A 24567-nucleotide genomic window follows, 5' to 3' on the forward strand; every position below is an offset into this window, starting at 1 on the left:
AGATTTTGATTATGGGAGTTACATAGCCATGTTAAAAATGACCCAAAAATGGTGCAAGGGCAATCAAAAAAACGCTTTCATGTGTATTAAGGACATTTTAAGTCAATGAGGAAACACAGGTGATGTAATTCTGAAATGAGGAAAAGAAACTCCACATTTTTCAATTACATCACTAGTGTTTCCTAAGTTTATGAATGACATTGTGCAGATGAAGTTTAGGTCTGACCACAGATTCAAAAGAGGTCTGCCCTTTGTTCAAGAGTGAAGTGGACATGACTTACTTCATTGGTAGGCCTTCACATGTATTATCTCCTTTGTTTTCTTCAACAAGCGAAAATCTCATCTGCAACCGTGTGTTGGCCTCACCTCAAACAAACAAAACAGGTGATGGACCGAATGTGGATCAATGACACACATTCACCCCAGTCCAAAGATCTGGGCCCAAACAAACCTCTAGATAGGCCACACCTTATCGTCATCCTGAATCAATCATTTAAAATGTTAGGGAGAGATTTATGATAGGTGTATGCCTGTTTTGTACCACTATGCGTCACTTTTGTGACGCAGTGGTGGTGCAAAAGATTTGCTATGTTAAATAATAAGTAGGGTGTTAAGTTTTTGATGACTGTTATTCATTTACTGTTTGGTAATAGTGGTTAATAACATTTTTTATTATATTTTTCCACAGATTCAACTGCAGATCATTTCAAAATTTGAAAAATGCCAACTAAGAATCGAATTAGAAAGGCTAGAAAACGTCAAAGACAGCAGGATCATCTATTATTGCAGCAGTCCCCTCCCCAAAAAACTTGTGAAATCACCAAGAAAGCTCCGGGTAAGAGCACGAAATCATTCATAAGAAATATTTGTAGTAAAAAAAGTATTTCAACAAAAAATCTTTCAGTCCAGAAAAAGAGAAGCAATTTAAATGGAAAGGAAAGACCAATCAAAAATGTTACTGCTAGAGCAAGAGATAACTCTGTGCATGATAGTAGAAGGAAACAACAGTTTAGGGACATTCGAAAACGAATGTTCCGCAACAGGATAATAGTTAATTTATTAAAAAATATTAAGAAAGGCCAAAAGAAAGTGGCATTTTATAAGAAGAAGAAAAATGTAGAGAAAATTATTGATCATGCTTTCGAAATTAAGCGAAAGTTATTTATTTTGGTAATCAATAGAATTAGGAAACTAAACAAGGTAATTTCTGATTTCAAATCAAATAGTAGATGGAAGAGAGTAGTAAATCGTAGTAACTTTTGTGAAGTTTTTTCCGGAGAATGGATGCATAGTTCAAGTTCTGAGGCATTTTTTAACGAGGAGAGTTATTTTCAGGATAATGATTTGGTGTTTGCAGTTGACACCAGTGGTCGAGCTTATGAAGTGAAGGATGGTTGTCCAGTTGAAAAAGAAAAACTTGTGACAACAGAGACAGACGAGGTGTTAGGTAATGAGGTTTTAGGAAGACGTCCTAAGGGTCCTGTGTACATTTGGAAGTGTAGTTCTATTTGCAGTGTGCGACAGGATTCCATCAATTTGCTTTGTGATTTTGTACGGACATTTAATAGGAAAAGTTTGAAGCAGAAAATGAAGTTGTTGCAAGAATTAGATCCTTGCAGACTGAGACAAATGACAGGTTTGCGTGGTCATTCACTGGCTTGTCTTTCCAGGAGAGTATGCCAGAGTGTTTTTAATCATTTCAGGATGCTAGCAGTGCATCATAATAAAGTGAGGAAATTAGTGAGAATGTTGTATCATGCTAAGAGTCCAGCAATTATGCTTAAACAATTATGTGCTGCTCTTTTGCATGGTTCTGAAATAGATGTCAAGAATATTTGTGAAGAAATTGAGTTTTGTTACTTTGGAAGTAAAGATGAGAATGTTCAAATTGACCCAGAAGTAGAGGGTAATGTTGAAGATAATGTACAGGTTTCCAGTACAGATAATTTTCAGAAGGAAATTGCCACGTTTCAGGTGAAATCAAGTGAGAGGCCTAATTTCACTTGTGTGTGTTGTCGACGGACTTATTATAAGAATCAGACTAAGTTAGTGGATATATATGCAAAAAGTGAAAGGGAAAATAATAGTGAATGGAAGGATTTTGCAACATACTTGATGGTAGAAAATTGTTTTGATTTGGGAGCGGACCAACGTATGTGTACTTATTGTTGTAACAAATTAAACCAAAACCAGATGCCTGCTAGAGCGGTTCATAATAATCTGGAATTGGTTGAGATTCCTTCTGAATTGAAGGATTTAAATACTTATGCATCTATTTTGATTCAAAGTATCCATCCCTTTCAGGCTATTGTAAGAATGGAGCCAAAGACAGGGAAGTTGCCTCCATCAGATTTACAGAGAGGATTAAAGGGAAGAGTTGTTTATTTGCCTCTAGATTTGAACAAAAACATTAACACAATTGGAGTAGAAAAAGTGGAAGAGGAACCTCTGGTTATCTTGGTTAATGGGGTTCCGACAAAGAATAAGAAAATATGGCAAGATTTAGTGGATGTTAGGAAAGTCAAAAAGGCAACATTGTATTTGAAGAAAAATAATAAGTACTATAAGAATGTATATGTTGCAGAAGAGGAAGTAAGTGATGAAGAGGATAGCGATTTGTGTGCTGGCCAAATTGAGAAAGTAGAGGCCTCTAAAAGTGAAGAAATATATGAACATTATAGTGTTCATCCTTTGCATTCCAAGGAAGTCATGGGGAATGCTATTGAGTTGTTTCAAATGAAACAAGCCAAAGGGAGTCCCATTAGTGTTTGGGAGGAAAGTTTGGAAGCTCGGTGTTTCCCACAGCTATTTCCAACAGGTCAAGGAGGAAGATATGATGAGCGACCTCATCAAATTCCTGCGTCTGAATACCGGACTTTACGATTGTATGCAGAAGATCCTAAGTTTCGTCAATGCATTCCCTATTTGTTTCATCTCCTGTTTGAAAGCGATCTGTCTGGACTGTCATATGCAGTGAACCACATCTTAAAAAGTGGTATACAGATGCGAAACGTCTCGGCAAGTGACTTTATGCATAAAGTCAATGTCCAAGACAGTATTTTGGATTCTCACCTAATTAATCTCATGGCGTGTCAGCGTGGTACTAATGAGTACTGGTACCGTCGTCATGGTGATTTAAAATGTATGCTGAGGAACTTAGGAACTCCAACATGGTTCCTCACTCTGAGCTGTGCCGAGTATGGCTGGAAGACTTACTTGAATTTCTACGAGAGGCAAATGGAAATATTGAAAACATTGAATTCAAGACACCTGGAGAACTGTGTTCTTTGGATCCAGTGAATGTATGCAGGTACTTCAATCATAGATTCGAAGCTATGATGTCTTTCATCACAAATAAGAAGAATCCACCTCTTGGAGAGGTGTTGAATTTCTTCTGGAGAAAGGAGTACCAAGCAAGAGGTGCTCCTCATATACATATGTTGCTGTGGATCAAGGATGCACCTAAATTTGGAACAGATCCGGATGACTTAGTGATGAATTTCATAGAACAGTATTCTACGTGTGCTGTTCCAAATGCAACGGAGAAGAAAAGTCTAAGAGAACAAGTTCTACGTTTCCAAAGCCATCGTTGTGGAAAGTACTGTCGTCGTAAATTCAGAAACAAGGACAAGTTCTACACCAAATGTCGTTTCAACTTTCCACGACCGGTGATTTCTAAAGGAAGAGTGAACAGTTTGATGTCTTCTCTGCGACATAATGTGACGAGGAAATCACCCAAAAATACATACAATTTGAAAAGGAACGAAGAGTCCAAGTACATCAACGACTACAACCCAGTGATTTTGTCCATGTGGAATGCTAACATGGATATACAGTTTGTGGCAAAAAACTGTATGGCTGTGGCTCGGTATGTGACATCTTACATCACCAAAAAAGAAAAGACTGAATTGAAGGATATGTGGGAGGACATTTCCCATGAAAAGAGCCTCAGCAAGAAGTTGTACAGTTTCAGTCTGAAGATGTTGTCGCATCGAGAAATCGGAGCTTACGAATGTTCTGACCGGTTGTCTTCAGCAAGTCTCTATGCCAAATCCAGGAGTATCGTTTGGGCGAGTCTTGGTCTTGCTGCAACGCGAAATCGAGTTCTAAAACCTGTCCGGGAAATTGAGTATTTCGCAGAAAAGGAACCAATCAGTACCGACATTTTGAAGACCAACATGTTGGATACATATTATCCAAATCGAAGCAGTCACCTTGAGAATGTTTGTCTATATGAGGTTCTACAAAATTATATATTAAAGAGGAACATCAAAGAAGATATTGAGAAAGGAGTGTATGCTGTAATTGGAAGTGAGGGATGTCTGGTCAAGCAAAGAAAATGCCAATTAGTAAACCATCGAAAATTGAGTGGCGAATCTCCAGAAAAAAAGGAGTTTTTCTATTTAGCACTTTTGCAACTTTTCAAGCCTTGGCGTGCAGAAGAGGAACTGCTTGGAGATTTCCTCTGTTACGAAGACTCTTTCACTGCTGCTAAGGAGACCATAGAATGTCCTGCTTTTCTCAAATATCAAGAAATGTTGACTTTGGAAATTGAGCAGGAAGCAACGATTGCAGCTGAGATTGCCAGAGACAGTTCTCAGGACAGTCAGAGTTCTGTTTCATTGAGTCAGCATACACTAGGAGGACCTATTATCGAAAATGAAGCTGCCACTGCTATGAATGAAGTGGAAAGAGCCATGGCACATGCTCAGGAGGATGCGGTTAACTTAGAAGACTTGGAAAAACAACTCAACGTTGAGCAGAGGAAAATATATGATGAAGTTACCAAGCAAATTGATCATGGATTAAGTCATGAGAAGAAAGAGTTCTCATGTACGTCGTTGAAGCCTGTCCGACTGTACGTGAGTGGAGAAGCGGGAACTGGAAAAAGTTTCCTTATTAAAGCAATTTCTTGTTATTTGCAGGAAAGGACTGAGTCATCGCTGTCTTGTGTTGTTACCGCTCCTACTGGACTGGCAGCACATAACATTAAAGGTATTACTTTGCATCGTCTACTGATGCTGCCAGTGGAGCATGACAACAAATTACAATACCACAAGTTATCTGGGGATGCTTGTTGTGAAGTTTCAAGAGTCTTGAGGAAAATGAAACTTCTTTTCATTGACGAAGTAAGCATGGTTTCCAATGTCATGCTTGCCTTTGTGCATTTGAGAATGCAAGAAGTTCTTAAAACTGAGTATGATGTGTTATTTGGTGGCAAACACATCATTGTTTTCGGAGATCTTCTGCAGCTGACACCAGTAAAAGGACAACCTGTGTTCAAAATACTCACGCATGAAGATACCAGGAAGTGCCTAGGGAGCATTGGCAACGTCAATATATGGTTAAACTTCAATTATGCTGAACTGCATGAAAATATGCGTCAGGCAAAGGATGAAGATTACAAGAATATTCTACAAGATATTAGAATTGGAAAAGTGACCGAGCATGGGAAAGAAGCTTTAAATGCACGATTACTGTCAAATTTATATCCAGAACAAGACGTTGTGCCTCAGAATATTTTTCAGAAAATTACTGAGAAGAAATCAGGAATATGTTTGATGCCAACTCTTGCAGAATGTGCCATCTTCAACAACAAAATGTTGCATTTAGAAAAGCAAGAGATTGTGAAACTGGAAGCTATTGACAGAATAGAGCATATGGGATCAACAATTATTTTGTCTGAGAATTTGAAATCAAAATTGGATTCATGAGAGAAGACTATATCTAAAACAGCGGGTTTTGAAAAGACTTTGAATGTGTGTTTAAATTGCCGAATCATTTTGAGAAGGAATTTACATGTTGAAAGAGGTCTGGTAAATGGATCAATGGGTAATGTTGTTGATTTTGAGAAATACAGAAGTAGAGATGGTATTGAATTTTTAAAAATTAAATTTGATGGCATTGAGGAAGTACAGCTAATTGGTCGTTGTTCTGCTAGGTTTTTGCTTGTTAAAGACTTATATGTTTGCCGTAAACAGTTTCCTGTTTGCTTGGCATATGCGGTGACAATCCATAAATCGCAAGGTTTAAGTGTAGATAGTGCATTGGTGAATATTGGCAGTTCTGTGTTCAAAGAGGGTATGGCATATGTGGCATTGTCACGAGTTAGAACTTTGTCGGGATTGTACTTGATTGATTGTGATGTCACAAACATTTGTGCGGATCTAGATTGTGTTAAGGAATACAATAGGTTAAGAAGAGAGTATGCGCCACATTTGCTCAATATCCTTTGTTTGAGAAACGTGTGGTAGGCCGTAAACGAAGAAATATCACTAATAGTAGGGAGGTTCTAACAAAAAGCCGAAAAGTCGATGAACCTGAAATTATAAGCAGAAAGAAAATGGATTCTGTTGAAGATGTTGTTGGTTTTAAATTTGAAAATAGTTCTGGTGTCAACTGCTATGCAAATGTAGTGGTTAATGTTCTCTTTTCACTAGAGACTTTAAAAGAACAGATTGTGTTCAATTCGGAACAAAGTTTATGCTGTTTGTTGAATTCTGTGTTAGAGAAATGTAGCACTGATCGAACAAAAGTAGAAAGTGTGTCTGAAGTTCGTTATCTGTTAGATGAATGTTCAGGTCAAACAGACTTCTCTGAAAATAATCAGCAGGATTGTCAGGAGTTCTTAATGTATATGCTTGATGTATTGCAAGATGAGGGTGTAGATGTAGATCACCTGTTTGGGCTTTCTTATCAATGGCAGCATGACTGCGAGAACTGTACGGTATCAAGTACTACTAGTGTAGACTCAGAAATATTTCTATATTTAACTTTGCCAGACAGTAAATCAGTCTCCTTTAATAAGCTAGTAAATGCAGCTGATCACAACATGGAGTGTAGCCAATGTAAATCTGAAATGATGTCAACATTATTTATACGAAGATATGGCCAGTATGTCATTTTAATGATCCAACGATGTAGGCCTGATGGATCAAAATTGTTAACTTTAATAAAAACTTTTGTTGCTTCTCAGCTGTCAATATCAGGAAGGACTTTTGTAACTGTAGCAATTATCTATCACGTTGGCCCTTCAACAACATCAGGACATTACACAGCTTATTTAAAGTCTAGAAACGGCTGGTCATTCTGCAACGATTCTGTTGTAACTTTCAAAAAAAAATTGCCGTTTGACCTTAAAAATTCTTACCTGGTGTTTTTAAAACCAAAATTTTAAGGAAAGAATCTCGGGATTTCCTCTGAGGAATTGCAAAAGGTTCATGAAGTAGAGGGAATGTAAGTCTGCAATGCTGTCTAGATTATTGGTTCAAAACTTTTAATTATAATGTCATTTTAAAAATCCAACTATATAAACCTGATGCAAGTAAGTCTGCTTCATAGTAATCAGTATCAGTGTCATAGGAAAAGTAGAACATGAGTGAGCAAGAAGGGTAAGATATTAGTAGTCTAGGATTGTGAAAGTAATCTTAAATGTTTTCTTTTTGAAAGTTGCGAAAATAGAAAATGACGGGATTTGATTACAAGAATTACAAGAGTTGTAAATCGCTGCAACATGATTTGGCCAAGTGGAAACATGTGGTAGAATGTGAGAAGTCTTTTATTGTATGTAACATATTTTTCAAAACGATGGAGGTTTTCTTTCAGAAAGTGGCGGGCTGAAAATATTAATAGCACAACAGAGTGTACGCTGTTCATAGGACATCCTTCGACGTTATTGAAAGTAAGTTAATTTTAAGGAGTTTTGAATTCAGATTTCTTATGTTGTATGGGTTTTTTAAACACAATCATTTTGATTGTGTTTTTTTTTCCCCACTGTTACATGATGAATACCTTCAAGTCACTGATTTAAGTGAAATTTGATACATTCTGAGAACAGCAAAAATAAACCATTTAACATGTATAATTAATGTTCTACTTTTTGTACTTATGATATACATTTAGAAATGTGAGGTAGATATGGAGAAACTGAGGCTTCTGTAAGTGTCAAAGTTAATGCTTACAGTGCTGCACTTCTGGGTACTGGTTTTTTTTTAAAACTGAATAGGCCTCACCTCAAAGAAACCTCTTGAAAGGACACATCTTATTTGTATCCTGAAACAATCATTTAAAATGTTAGACACAATTTTATGATGGCTTTACATCTCTTTTGCGCTGCTATTGCATCACTATTGTGAGACATCAGCAGTGCAAAAGATGCACCATGTTCCAAAATAGGCCTCACTTCATCAGCATCAAGATACTGTTTGTTTAATATATATATCTTTAGGATTGTGTAGGGGACGTAGAGAAGCAGAGGCTTCTGTAAATGTCAAAGTTGTTGAAAAACTGTTTGTTCTTGAACCTTTTCCCTTGTCTTTTCTAATTTTTAAATACATGTTTTAATATTTTTGAAATGTTTGTTCTCTCTTTCGCAGATTGAAAGTATGAAAAAAGAATTGAAAAAGTTAACAAGAATTATAAGGTAAATGTTTTCTACTCTTTCTACCCGCAATCCACTGCTGATGATGTCACTGACCATGTCATGAATGATGTAATAAGTGGACATGACTTACTTCATTGGTAGGCCTTCACATGTATTATCTCCTCTGTATTCTTCAACAAGCGTAAAATTGATCTGCAACCCTGAGTAGGCCTCACCTTAAACAAACCTCTGGAGAGACCACACCTTATCGTCATCCTGAATTATTTATTTAAAATGTTAGGGACAGATTTATGATATGTGTATACCTCTTTTGCGCCACTGTGCGTCAGTTTTGTGACGCAGTGGCGGTGCAAAAGATTTGCTATGAGGCGTCAAAATTACAAATTGATGCATCTAGGCAAACGTGTCATGCTGTTTTAAATAGATCTATTAAACAGTATCTCTGGTTTACTCCCTATAGCTGTCTTTCTTTTAACATTACTCTCTGTTTACTTCCCTTATACTTACTCTTCTTTTTTTTTTTTTAAATGTTTTGGTTCGCTCCTAGTTCGCGAACCGGGCAGCAAACGGGGAAGCGAACCAAAAGAAATAGAGCTTGCCAGAGTGCTAAACATTCTAGCAATTTTATTTGAAAGGGGAGGTAGTTCTGAAAAGAACTTTTTTTTATGTTTTTTTTTTTTGAACATTTTTCGGGTTTTTTGTATTTTTTGAACAGTTTTATGATTTTTTTTGTTTTTGATGGAGGGGAAACAACAAAAAACAGGCATTGAAAAGGGCTCAACAGGAGCAAAAAAAAAATTACTGTCTGGGGCGGTTAGGGCAATTATGATTTTCATAAGCAACGTTCATTAATGATATGCTCATGTTACCACATGAAGGCAATGCACCGCAATACAAACAGGTTAATTTCATATGTAAAAAGTTCTGCTGAATGTTTGGCACGGTTTCCCGTGCCTCTGCTCCTGTCAACGATATTTGCGAAGTTGACCTGGCCACAGGAGTTGTTGTTGGATTATCCTGCAGGTCACGCAACTCTGCACGGCTGTAGTTCAATGGATGCCACCTGCTCATATGCCGATGCATGGTATAGTTCCCAAAGCTATACTTTTTATCAGTGCCTCTTGATAACTTGTCTTTACAAATGAGGCAGGTGACATACTTAGCATTTACTTTCTTCTGCCCTCGAGGGAGTGAAAAAAACTGCCAAATGAAACTGGTTTTCTGATGGGAAACACGGGGCACTCTCTTGTAAGAACTGTGGTCCTTCTGTCTCCTCTTCCTCTAGTTCATCCTCTTCCTCCTCTGTGTTGGTGATGAACTGGGGTGGTGGTCCTCTCTTCCCATGAGGAGGTGAAGGTGGTGGTGGGGGTGCACCAGCTGAAGCAACTACTGAAGCCATTGCTCAACTATGAAAAAGGGTCTTTCTCTCACCAAGATGAAAGTCAGAGTGAGGAAAGAAGGAGGGGTTTTCATCATTTGGGAAAAGCAAAAGTTCTAAACCAATGAAAAGTGTTATTTTTAGGTCATATGACCTAGTCTTACATCATTTGGAAACCAAAAGTGAAATGAACCAATGAAAAGTTTTATAAACAAGTCACATGACCTGTTCCGCTCACGTTACGCGGTGCGCGCCGCGGATCGCTTCCGGTTCGCGGTCCGGAGCACTTCCGGGAGCGCTAACACGGCGCGTCATAAGACGCATTACGCGACAACGTGATACGTCGCGCTTCCGCGACGCGTCACAATGTTGATTTCTAACGCGGCAGTTGCGCAAACGGAACGTTTACCGGTTCGCGGACTAAGTCGCGGCATCAAGATGAGCTAACGGAAAGCTTCCCGGTTAGCGAACCTGAAGCGAAGATAAAAAAATATTTTTAAATTTTTTTTATAAAAAACATATAAAATATATTTTTGGATTTAAAGAAGAATACATTTTACAGCTACAGATATTAGCTTTTAAAAAACCAATGAAATTCACTGAAAAAACCATAGGTTATAGACCATATATAGTTAGGAATTTGCATTTACAAAACCTTGAAAATTCACTGAAAAAACCATAGGTTATAGACCATATATAGTTAGGGATTAGCATTTACAAAACCTTATTTTATTCGCACAAAACCATTGAAATTCCATATATAGTTAGTTGCACTAACTATATATCGCGCACCCGCAATCCACTGCTGATGATGTCACATATTACATCATTCATGACATGGTCAGTGACATCACTGATGACATCACTGATGACATCTCAAATGACATCACTGATGACATCACTGATGACATCTTAAATGACATCACTGATGACATCACTGATGACATCTCATTTGACATTACTGATCACATCACTGATGATATCATTCATGTGATAATACGATGAACCTCTTCAGACTCTAATATAACCTTAGATACAATCAGTGTAAACAGACACTCACAGACTGTCACTCATCCATGGAGTTACTCACACACCTAGTCAGTCATGCAAAGAATCAATCACACCTCCATTTCCTCAACTATACAGTTATACAAACTTTACTTATTCAAACATATACTAACACATATTTACTCTCTTATACAATCCCTGATACAAGTTCACAATGATCCATAAAGCCACTCACACATTCACTGGCTCTTATGCACAGTTATTTATATATGTCAACTCTCACATGTACTGTGTTTTACATATGTACTTACTTTGACATGTAGCACTGAGATATCCATTCACTCACCAATACACTCATGCACACAGTCAACCGCCTATACAGCTGTTTCCACATGCACTTTTGAAACCATACATCTAGTGAATCAACTGCTCACACATCTATGCACAGAGTCATACAGCTCCCAGCCACCCACACACACACTCAGTCTCCCATACAAATACTTGGGCAACCAATCAATAACCCATATAGTTACTCATATAGCTACTTATCAACACATGCAACAGTTTACAGAACAACAGACATAATGATGCACAAATTAAGACAGTTTAGTCACTAACCCATGCATTCAGTGAGACACATTTAATCACTCACTCATACAGTCAGTCATGCACCTACTAAATCCTTCATCCAGACACTTATACATCCACTCATTCTTCAATATGTAAGACATATTTTAACTTTACAGAAACATACAGTCACTGGATGTTGTCATCAGTGATGTCATTTGAGATGTCATCAGTGATGTCATCAGTGATGTCACTGACCATGTCATGAATGATGTAATATGTGACATCATCAGCAGTGGATTGCGGGTGCGCGATATATAGTTAGTGCAACTAACTATATATGGAATTTCAATGGTTTTGTGCGAATAAAATAAGGTTTTGTAAATGCTAATCCCTAACTATATATGGTCTATAACCTATGGTTTTTTCAGTGAATATATATATATATATATATATATATATATATATATATATATATATATATATATATATATATATATATATATATATATATATATATATATATATATATATATATATATATATATATTACCTACTGCCGATAGCCAGTAGGTATATATAGTTAGGACCTAGTTACCATAGGAAATTCCCAACATTCTATTGGGAATAACTTTGGTGCCGATTGAGGGATCTGCCTGTAATTTACCTTAAATTTGCCTCGCTGCGCTCAGCTCCTTCCCTCAAAGTTTCAGGGGGATTCGTCAAGCTGGGGTGAGAAAAAAGGGGGGTCCCAAAACATGTTTTCCCCATGTTAATTTCCATAGGGACATTCTGACAAGGCTACAGCTCGAACGGCTGAACGGAGTAACACCAGATTTGACAAAATGGTAGCGACAGGTGTGCAGCAGTGCCTTTTGTATGTTTGGTGAAAATCCCTCCAGTAGTTCTTGAGAAAATTGAATTTAAAATTTTTCAAATGGCATTTTCTATGGGACCTTTAGACACGGCTACAGCCCCAACGGCTGAACGGAATTACACCAAACTTTGCAAAATGGTAGGGACAGGTATGCAGTAGTGCCTTTTCTATATTTGGTGAAAATCCTTCCAGTAGTTGTTGAGAAAATCGAATTTGAGCAAATTATATATCTATATGCGCTCAACATTCTATTGGGAATAACTTTGGCGCCGATTGAGGAATCTGTGTGTAATTTTCAAGACTTTTGGGCAGCTCCGCTCCGCTCCTTCCCTGAAAGGTTCGGGGGGATTCGTCAAGCGGGAACCGAAAGGGGGGTCCCAAAACGTGTTTTCCCCATGTTGATTTCCATAGGGACCTTTAGACACGGCTACAGCCCGAACGGCTGAATGGAATTACACCAAACTTGGCAAAATGGTCAGGGCCTGGTATGCAAATGTGCCTTTGCTATGTTTGGTGAAAATACCTCCAGTAGTTCTTGAGAAAATTGAATTTGAAATTTTTCAAATGGCATTTTCTATGGGACCTTTAGACACGGCTACAGCCCGAACGGCTGAACGGAATTATACCAAATTTGGCAAAATGGTAGGGACAGGTATGCAGTAGTGCATTTTCTATATTTGGTGAAAATTCCTCCAGTAGTTGTTGAGAAAATTGAATTTGAGCAAATTACATATCTATATGCGCTCACCATACGCGCACCGTATGCGTACGGTACGCGTACCGTAAGCGTACGTGCGCGTACCCTTACGTGCGCGAGCAAGTTTCTGATTGGCTAGCAGTCGACTGTCAACATTCCAAACTGTCCAGACCAGGAAGTGTTGGCCACCATCTTGCTTGTTTTTCAGGAGAACTGAGGCACAAGAGAGCCCAAAACAAGAGTGGAAAACATGAAAGGGGGCAGGGTAGAGACCCCCAACCGTCTAGCCCTTCTCAGGGGGTCCCAAAAGGACCTCCAAGGGCAAAATAAAAAAAGAAATTCGAAAAAATCGCGGGGTACGTGCACTGTGCGCGTACCCCACGACCTTTAAAAAAAATAAAACATTTTTGCACTTGGTGGTCCTTCTGGGACCCCCTGAGAAGGGCTAGGGGGTCAGGGGGTCTGAACCCTGCCCCCTTTTTTCGCATTTTCCACTCTTGTTTTGTGCTCTCTTGTGCCTCACTTCTCCTGAGAAACAAGATGGCAGCTCAGGTGGTCCCAGAAGGATAATAACATATATTACCGTTATCCGCTAATAGAATTAGCATTTACAAAACCTTTGAAATTTATTGAAAAAATATAGGTTTCACGCATGATATGCACTCATACACCTATACAGACACTCACACACTGCCACTCATCCATGGAGTAACTCACACACCTAGTCAGTCATGCAAAGAATCAATTACACTTCCATTTCCTCAACTATACAGTTGTACACACAACACCTTACTTATTCAAACATATACTAACACATACTTACTCTCTTATACAATCACTGATACAAGTACACAATGATCCATACAGCCACTCGCACATTCACTGGCTCTCATGTATAGTCATTTATATATGCCAACTCTCACATGCACTGTGTTTTAAATATGTGCTTACTTGGACATGTAGCACTGAGATATCCATTCACTCCCCAACACACCCATGCACACAGTCAACCGCCCATATAGCTGTTTTCACATGCACTGAAGGTGCCGAGTTTGATGTAAGGTTGGACATAATAAAGTCATCAAAGACTCAGTTCTTTGAAAACTCCATGAGTTCCTGGATAAATCAATTCTAAGCCTATTTAACAATAGGGTGATTTATACCTATATAAGGGCATGAATCGGGAAAATTACACAAGGGTCCTAAATTTATATACAACACCCACTCCACTTTATTAAGTTCAACATTACTAAATTATAGGTACTGAAACATATCTAAAGCATGTGTTCACAGTACAAAATTTGCATTTGAAAAGGCTGTACACGAAATGAGCATAAACTGATCGCATTTGAGAAAAGTGTTTACATATATGATATATAGCATGACATGATTAATGCTCAACCTAATGAATCACAAAATAACATTCATGAAATGGCTCTTAAGTACTGAAAAGAAAAAAGATGGAGAGCATCCAATAGCAGAATAAATCGTTTTGGTTTAGAAGACAAAGCCAAACATTGTCTCTACGAAGTGTTCAAAAGAATTCTTGTTCTCTAAGAATAGTTCTACTTTCAGCAGATTACTCTGTGCCAAAAAAGTTCTTATTTTTGGAAAAAAGTTCAAATTGAATCATAGAAAAATAGAATTCCCAAGTGAGAATATTTGTTTTGAAAAAGCGAAGGTCGGATTTCAGAGTTCATGGAACGCTGTGTTTAAGATTAATAAATTCTTGGTGTCAGGAGAAATCATCAGATCGTCTAGGCTGGCAAAGAAACCGTCTACCATAGTATGCAAAAGTGGAACTACTTCATCAAGTAGATCAAATGTGCACAAATGAGAAGCATCGCTGTCAGCATTATCCGCATTGGCAAAGTTTGCAGTATCGCAGTAGATGGTACCTGTGTGCCTGTTGTTCCACGTATCTCACCCTCAGTTAGACTTTCCAGTGAGACCTAAATGAATGCAGTCATAAGGATTGGTAGCCGTTGGAGGCAACATGATGCATGAGTCGTTACCGGACCTAGCAAGGCGTCAACACCTGATGCCAGTACTGATGGAAGTGTAAGACAGATGTACAACACGCATTCTTCTCTGCAAAGCAGGCATCGTAGAACAGGTAAGATGCAATCTTGCCAGATTGGTCTGAATGAAAGGAACCAGGTGGTATTCAGATCTCTTAAAATGAGCCAAGCCAAGAATCTGTATAGTTCTGTCACGGTACTGCATAGATAGAAGAGCGTCTTCCATGGTAGCCTGGGTATCGTTGTTGACTGGACTTGCCATATCGGAGCAGAAGGAATAAAAATTGAATTCCTGCTACGAGTCCCAAAATGAGAGGCAGGTCACCGAAAACAGAGTGCACGAAATTTGGAAAAATGCCGAGGACTGCTTCAAACGGTGCTAACAGTCCCGAAAAAAATTTCCTAAATACATGTGCGATGCCGCTGGTATCAGACATGTTTAAGATTTGACCTAAAATTTCTGAGAAACGTACGGGGCAGTTTGCTGATAATAATGCATGTATCTCTTCAGAAGTCCTTGCAACTTGCAGATCATACGTTTCTCTGGACGAGGTCAGTGACACAGTTTTTTGCAAAAGAATGGCTGTGATTCTGCTTAAAGTATCAATTCATATAGAAGAGATATTCAGTGAAGGCCATAACGCCATCTCCCTGTCTGTCTTGCTTTTTGGAAACAATACTTGCATATAACAAGTGACCCTGGCTGACACACTGACTAGATACGCTTTTCCTGGCAACATGCCACAACAGCAGTGATCATTGAGCACAACGTAGCTGCCATTGGAAAACTGCCTGAAAATCGGTTCTATCACCGCTGCTGGTGAACCTTGCAGATGGCATGAAAGGTTATTTGAAGAACCTTCGCAGGCTCCATGTAAATTAATACCTTGACACAAAAGTGTACCGGTTAGTGAGTTTTTACAATTTTTACCACTAAGAAATACCTCCTTTCCCCCACTCCAACATTTGTGTGTGTATGGTAATTTCCAGGTCGACTTAATGTATCCTTTACCCAACCTTTCATACAGGCCTGCTGGTATATGCTGTAGACAATACTGAAATCGTCACTGGTATCGTGATGGTGCCATGTATTATCCACTCTAAGACAGGTTTCACAGAAACGGTTAATGGTAATTAATCCAGTTTTTCAATGCTCAGCACTGTATAGTCTGCTCCTCTTTGTGCCAACGAGATTTGTTTATCTGTAAGGCTAAATTAGACGCCATGGTACGTAGCATGAACAGAGATTCTGTATCGTCCAGCCTAGCAGCATTATAGAACGTAATTGAGACTGGCCATGTTGTAACATTAGCGAGTCCTGCTCTATTATGTCAATGGCAGATGATACAATGCTGTCCAAAGAATTAATTCTGAAGGACAGAGTCGTTAACCCATTGTCTACTACAGAGAGAGCTTTCTCTAAATTTATACAATCAATTTCTTGTATTCTTTCTGCAGTTTCCATTTGCGTGATTTTCCATGCTTCATTGTAAGAAGAGTATATACCGGAATATATGAAACGTTTTTGACTCGGTTTACGAGGTCCAAGTAAGAAGTCTCGTAAATCAAGCCTTCTTTAAGTAAAGTTAAGCGTTGTGCCCTCATAACCTCTCAGCTTGACTACGGCAACATCCTGTACCTTGGTTCAAATCAGGCTGTGGTTAGGCGACTACAACTAGTACAAAACTCAGCCGCCAGACTACTATGCAAAATCCCTAAAACAACCAGCGTATCAAAATACCTGAGGGACCTGCATTGGCACAGGTTTGAGAACCGGATTAGGTTCAAAGCCCTGAGCTACATGTTCAGGATTAAAGCTGGCACGGCACCTAAATATCTTCAAGCATTAGCCCGCCCTTACTTTCCCGAACGAAACCAGCGTTCACAATCAGCAGCTAAATTTTGTGTACCTAGGTTCAGGTTAGCAAGAATGGGAGGGAGGTCCTTTTCATACCTAGGACCCACTCTCTGGAATGCACTCCCTCCCCACATACGCAAGGAGGAGAACTATGCCAGGTTCAGGAGAAGCATCAAGACCTGGTTGTTTGAGAAATAAATTCTGCTTGCTCCCTTTCACTAAATCTATCTTGTACTGTGTCTCGGCTCCGGGAAACCCTTTTTGGGTAGCTGCGCACCTTATAAGTGTATAAAATTAAAATTAAATTAAAGTTGTTTCATTTCTGGAAGTGTGGATTTCTGTAGCCACTCACGGCATAGTTTTCTTACACTGCATGTTTTAACTATCCCTGGATGGTGTCTCTGGGAATATCTTGGATCTGGCCTATTTACTTTAAACCCTTGTGTTTTGTTCAGGAATCTATTTTGACAGTTATTCATGTCTGTGGGCCAGATTAACCATTTTTTTCCAATCAGGATCAGTTCTGTTCTGTTGTAAAATCTATTGTACGTCTACCTCCTCATCTGCAGTGTTATTACTGTCAGGCGTGGTCTTAGGTATGGACGGTTTATTTAAATCTTTTATCTTAGCTAAGCCAAGACAAGATGTTTGTTGAATAGTGTCATTTATAAATATTATTTGCTCAGGGATATTGCAGGCTCTGAATAAGCTTCTAAACCTTGAACTTGCCAGTCTTTTGTGCCCCAGACAGTTGTTGTCTCAATGTTGTCTTTCTAAAAGTCAAAACCTAATGTAGACAGCTGAGCATAAAAGTTTGCAGAATACATTTGTTTAGTATTGGTCAACATGTTTTTCATTCCTGTCTTATTCACATTTTTTAAATACAACTTTTCTGGATTTGTGATATTAAACCCTGAGAAGTATGGAAACTTTTCATAAAATGTTTTTGAGCTGCCCTTTGGTGGCGTTGGACAATGTTCCGATTGACTATAAGTAAAAACATTTCTAGGGTTTGCAGATTTGTGCAAATAATGGTGACCATAATGATTAAAACAATACATTTGTTCATAGTCTGATGAACCTTGTAAGTATTCATGTTTTGTGAATTTAGCTGACATTTCTAAATCTGTCATAATGTCATTAACAGTTTCAAAATCCCAATCATCAGAAAATGTGCTAGGTGAGACAAAGTCACCCAAAGAAACTTTAAACTGGTGTAGAATCTTCAACAGCTCCACCGGGCCATAAATTTCATAATCAGTTGTGTCCCATGCAATACCACCAGGTATAGGAACAGCTGTGATGTTCACTGATGACAGGTCTCTTCGCTCACAATAGGATGATTTGTAGAGTTGCAGGAGCAAGTTGATGTTTTTACTTGCTGTGTCCATTGTACTGTATTTTCCATCAATCATCTTTCCCAGACTTAAAACAAGAATGAGCCAGAGCAGGAGTAAAAGTACACCTAATACAATCCAAAACACAATCCAAAACTCAACCCATGGTGAAACCAGATATGTATTTTCAAGTTGATGAAAGAATTCTGTTATTTTTTCTTTGAAAGTTTTATTTGCTGGCGTTGTTTCAGGTTCACTTGGATCCTCAGAAAAATTATCAAAGTTGATGAAGTAGCCAGAGGCAGTTCTGTCAATTGTTGGAATAGCATCAGGATTGTTTGAAATAGTTGGAACTGCTTCTTCCTTTGTCATATTTGTATAGTCCGAGGCTATATCATTGTAGACAGGTGTATCTTGACAAACTGTTATTTGGGTTTCAAGAGGCACTAGTTCCATGGCTTTGTTGCATAGTCCTTCTTTTCTTACTGTAGGTTTATCAAAGGTGATAAGTCTTTCAGTTTGAACCTTTTGGATTGTAGCAAGATTCGGTCATCTGCTACATCTTGGGAGTGCACTGGGCCTACTACTTATTATTGGCCACATGATGTGGTTTTACCAGGTCGATGGATGCAACTCTGTTCTCCCTTTCACCAGCAAGGGGCCGTAGTAACACTGATCTTATTCCGTGGATTCCTAAGACAGCTACTTATTTTCTGTAAGAAGGCTCAAATTCCTTTTTCACAGCAATCTTTTCCCTGACTAGATACCCAATCTTTGGAATCCAGACAGGCCTTGCTGGGACAGGTGGTTTCTCTTCAGTGGTCGTTGGCTTCTGTATCGTGTTACTCAGACTTCTTCTTGTTTCATTTAAGTCCTGTAAAACAGCCAAACTATCTTTGACATCAAAGGGTTTTTGTTCCACTACTGAAGTTTGACAATCGAGATCTTCGATAATCATTCTAGTACCAAACAGTAGTTCATATGGAGTGATTCAACCCAGAGAATTTCTTTGCAGATTTTTAAGACTACGTTGGACACTTATTAGATGTTTGATCCACCAATCACCCAAACCTAATACCCTAGCCGTTATAGATTGCTTTATGTCACGGTTTTCTCTTTCCACTACCGCATTTCCCTCAGGATGGAATGAACTTGAGTCCCGCACTGCAACGCCCAAGCTGACCATGGCCTCCTTGTAAGCCCTGGACCTAAACACAGGACCCTGGTCAGAATGTAGTGTGCCGATTGCGTATGTGCCGATAAAGACTTGCAAATCTTATATAACAGTTCGAGCATCAGCCGAGCGCTGGGGCCACATCCAAAAGAATCTTGTGTCCTAATAGTTCTGGGACCGCATCCGTTCATGGTGACGTCTGCATGTAGATAGTCTAAAGATGTCTAACAATGGTGTCTGAACTGGGCTGTCTACACTGTAGTCGAATATCTGGTGGTCTTCAAATCTATGATCCCTGTTACAGATATCGCAATTAATTCCAAATTCGTCAACTTGGATGCTCATTCCTGGCCACCAGTACATTTCTTCTAATTCTAATAGAGATTTTAAGATCCCTTGATGTGTCAGACCCTTTCCCATATGTGCTTCGTGAACCAAATCAGCTCTCCGATTCCTGTTTGGAATTACTCTATCCCCCCACTCCAGGGATTCGAGCAAAAGGAACGGAGTTTGCATCAATTATGTATGTATGTCCGAGTGGATAATTCAGTGGTAATGCTGCATAGTTGCCTTTCATTGAGGCATTAACTGCTAGCATTGTGTCACCGTCTATCGTTGTTTTAGAACGACTGATTGTAGCTACGGAAGCCGTTTGTACAGCTGCCTTTGCGGCTTCATCAGCTAATGAATTCCCTGCAACGTGAACGCCATCACGCTGATGACTCAGTGTATGAATCACGTGAGTCTTTTTTAGTTCTTTTTGTAATAGAACTACCTGTTCGCAAAGCTTTTTATGCTTGATTGTGCCACCTTTTCTATTTTTGAAACTGTTTTGAAACCAGTTCTGCAGATATTCATTGTAATTCCTGACACAGTTATACGAATCGCACATTATGAGTGTGGGGAATTCGCGATCGGTATTTTCAAGTGCCATCTTGAAAGCCTGTAGTTCAGCTCGCTGAGCTGTACAGTTTCCGAGTGATTGAGTTTTTGTGACCATAGGTCTGAATTTACCTTCGCGCCAGCGACCTTCAACAATCGCGCACGCAGCACTATAGGCTTGTTTACCCCCAATTGCAGGCTGTGCTGAACCGTCTGTATAAATTATACAGCTGTAATGTTCTAGAGGCAGAATTTCAGTCGGCAGAGGACATTCCTGTTCGTATTGGAGAAATTCTTGTGTGTTCAAGTAGGGGTCAAAAACATATTCAACGTCTGTTGTAGCAAGAGAGTTAACCCATTGTATCCATCTTGGATGTAAAGCTTTAGCATTGGGAATGCTTGCTTTCGTCACTGCCTCTAGCAGGTACAGGTGTAACAATCAATATGCGTTTTCCCTGCGCGAGAGCTCTCTCTTTTGCTACTGCAGTTTGAACCGCTGTCAGAATTTTTTCAGTAGAAGTGAATTTCATCTCAACATGTGTGTACAAGTGTGATTTGTAATCTATTGGTACCTTTTCACCTTCATTAAAGGTCAGGCATGTAGATCCACATCTTCCTGGGATGATTCGGGTCACAAGGTTGCGCACATTGCCGCGTGTCTGTAATCGTGTTTTTGCTAACATGTCTGTTTGCACTGAACGTAAAATTTCTGTGTGATTTTGAGTCCAATTGGTTTGTTTGAAATCAGGTTTGATTCGTTCATAGAGAGGTTTAACCCTTTCTGCATAATTTTGAACGTAAGTTCTTCCAAAATTCAGGAAACTTAGAATTGACAGTAAGTTTTTCAGCGTTTTTGGAGGTTGGAGCAGCGCACATTTCTCTAGAAAGTTAGCAGCCAGGATTTTGCCTTCACTTGAAAGTTCATATCCTAAGTATACGACGTTGTGGTGGGCAATTCGTGATTTCTTAAAATTGAGTTTGTACCCTTCAGAAGCGAACCCAAGTATTATGGTGCTCACTCTTTTCAAGTGCACGTCCAAATCATAGTCTTTAACATAGATGTCATGGACTTAAGATAATGCCTCATCATCATACGTTTGTAGTAACTCTGTTACTCTGGCTGAAAATAACCCTGGACTATTCTGGAATCTCTGGGGGGACGGCAAAATTGTCATTGTGTCCCCATAATTGAGAAAGCAGTCAAGTACCTGCTTTCTGGTGCAATGTTTTGACTAAGGGTGGGCGGGCAGCTACGCTCCATGCATGGAGTGCGCGTATTGCCGGCTTCTACGCATTTTGCGTAGCAGGCGTAGAATTCGGCACAACGCACGCTCTGTAGATGGAGCGTAGCTGGCCGCCACCCGCCTCCCTCTCGCCCTCCCTAAATACTTTAATTTAAATGTGTAAAAGAATTAAAAGGCACTTACCTTGCCCGCCGCTGCCCGCCGCGTCTCCGGGGCACCCTCTCTTCATCGCCGCCGTCTTGGGTACTAATGCGCATGCGCTGCCCGCCGCTGCCCGCCGCGTCCCCGGGGCTCGCTCTCTTCATCGCTGCCGTCTTGGGTACTAATGCGCATGCGCGGCCGCCCGCGCATGCGCATTAGTACCCAAGACGGCGGCGATGAAGAGAGGGTGCCCCGGAGACGCGGCGGGCAGCGGCGGGCAAGGTAAGTGCCTTTTAATTCTTTTACACATTTAATTTAAAGTATTTAGGGAGGGCGGGAGGGAGGCCTGCGGTGCGTAGTGGGGCTACACGGAGTGCGGAGGTGGGCGTAGTTTCTCGCCCACTTCACGTAGCTCCGCGAAGCCCCACTACGCCCACTACGCCCAGGGTTAGTTTTGACAAAAGAACCCATTTGAAATATCTAATGTGGTTTTATATTTTTTGCGCACAATCTTATTCATCAGTACTGCACTGTGTGCATTTTGTACTGCAAAGGTATTTGCAACAAGAGTTTAAGTGTCTGTAGTCCAAAAGTAGACGATATGTATTGTCTGGCTTGGAGACAGGAAACAAAGGATTGTTCATAGATTTATAGATGAGGTGCATGTTTCAATCACCCCTTGGTATTCAAGTTGATCTAAGATCTCCCTGACCTGTTTTTTAGCTTCTTGCTTAACTGGATACTGCCTTTGTGCAGTAGGTTGATTTTTTAACTGGATTTTATGATGAGGAGAGTCCTCATCCCATCCTACTTGATGTTTGTATAATGCTGGAGTTTGGGCTACTGCCCATTTTCTGGCATTTGTGTATTTTTTATGAATGGGAATGTGATTTCAGAAGGCTGGCATAATTATCTCTTCACCATGTGGGAACTCCCTGACAAATTCAGGTGGACAGTCTTGTTCAGCTAGAAGAATGTCATAACCCTTAGAAAGCTTCTCCCAAAAGAGTGCTTTTATTTTTCTAGGTATGTCCCCCTCCATCCAGAGTATTACTTCATATAACTTGTGGGGTACACTAACCCTGGTGTCAACAGTTTCCAATTGAATGCATTCATTCAAGTCCACTGTCTCCAGATGACCTTTCCGAATCTTGTGAGCTATGGTGGCCTCTGCTGCGCTGTCTAGCACTGTTTGGGCCCACTCCCCTTTCTTGAGTTGTGTCCTCAAGATCCTCGGCATGTCTGATCTTTACGCTTGCTACCTTATTTTTGGTTAATTGGGTCTTCTTATTTTTTGGAACGTGCTGTTCGTCTTTAGATTTCACACGTTCTCCCTTTTGTTCTGATCGTCCTCTTCTTTCAGATTTCTGCGAGGAAGTCTGTAAGGTACGAGAATAACGTGTATCAATATCTCGATATCTATCAGGTTTTTTACAAAATTTATCTATTGATAAGGTTATATCTTTTTTCAGAGGGCTCCTGTTGGGGAGACCTTCCTCTGGACTGGGAGCACTTCTCTCTAGGAAGCGTCTGTTTGCTATTTTCCCACTTCTTTTTAGGAGTAGTGAAATTATTTTTAATAAAAACTTTTTCTGGATTTTCAGTTAGTTGGGGCTTTACCAGTTTCCGGCCCAAACTACCTTTACCTAGTTCTTCATACAATTTTTCAATAATTCTGGCAAGCTCATATGGTTGCTCAGTAATATCTGTTTCTTTTAGCTTCGGGCGGATGGCCACGGATGCTGCTTCACCTTTAATGTTGGCTAATAGTATAGCCTATACCTGTTTGAAATCTTTAATAACTTAATTCCTAGATTCAAGGCTGGTTCTGGACCGTATTCATTTTGAATCTGTCTTAGGATGTCTGGTATTACCGCCATAGACGGAACACCATGTGTTTTTGTGTAGATTGAAGCAAAGACTGTACCCCAAGTGTCACAGTCCTCCATATGTGGTGCTATCCCCATTGGTAAACAGATTATCAGAATTCTGTGTTTCTCATGAGGTGTACTATCAGAAAATAATGCTTCTATTTGAGTAATTTTCTGGGCTAACCACAACGGAATTTGTTACCGTTTTGCGGGCAATTTACCAATGACTGCCTGTATAGTCTCTGTGGTGTGATTTTGTTTGTGTTTCCCAGATGAGGGTTGTGCTGCTGAATCCTTACAGTTGGTTGGATTGTTAAAGTTCGCATGACATATTGTACCAATTGTCTGTGTATTTTAATTAACTGTTTCAGCTGAGCTAACAGTTCTGGACCTGTCATTTTGTCAATGTCAGGATGTGGTGTATAGCTGGCTAGTACCGGCCATGTTGCTCCTGGTCTACCTAGTGGACCGAGCCTGGTAATGAGATTTTGATGCTGTAGGGTGCCATTAAACCAGAGCTGATGCTCTTGGTAAGTTATTGGAATTTCAACGTCCTTGAAAGGAATGTATTCCGCTGGAGGTTTCTCTACTTTGTAATAGTGGAACTCGTGTGTTACATGATTTGCTGTACGAAACAGAATCCTTGAATAGAATACCTCTGTCTGCCGATATTCATGTGCCTCTTTTACAAAGATTACTTTACCACCTCTCAATAATACTCCATTTTCTATAAGTTTTATAGTTATGGTTTTCTTTATATTTACCGGGATGAGTACAGCACCCGGGTCATTTTGTTGGAGATTTGTGTCCTCTAACACTGCCTGAGCTGCTGCTGCAGCTCTCTCCCTCTGGTTGTCACTTTCCATCATTTTGTTGACCGAAAGTTTGCAGAGCAAGTTTCAAGGAAACAAAGATTAGGTGCACAATATTTTGGAACACTGTATCCTTCAACGTTGAACAAACCAAAAACTAATACATAGTATTTTCGTCCTACTCAGCTTATGGTGGATAGTATATCCTTTAACCCACTCCAGACATCTATTGGAGTATTTTAAGGGAAAAAGGGGTCTGTGTGAAAAGCACGACTGAGTTACTCTAGTATCTAGCGTTAAATTATCGCTTTACCAAA

Source organism: Lissotriton vulgaris, chromosome 2_1 (assembly GCF_964263255.1).
Source record: "Lissotriton vulgaris chromosome 2_1, aLisVul1.2, whole genome shotgun sequence".
Lineage (NCBI taxonomy): Eukaryota > Metazoa > Chordata > Amphibia > Caudata > Salamandridae > Lissotriton > Lissotriton vulgaris.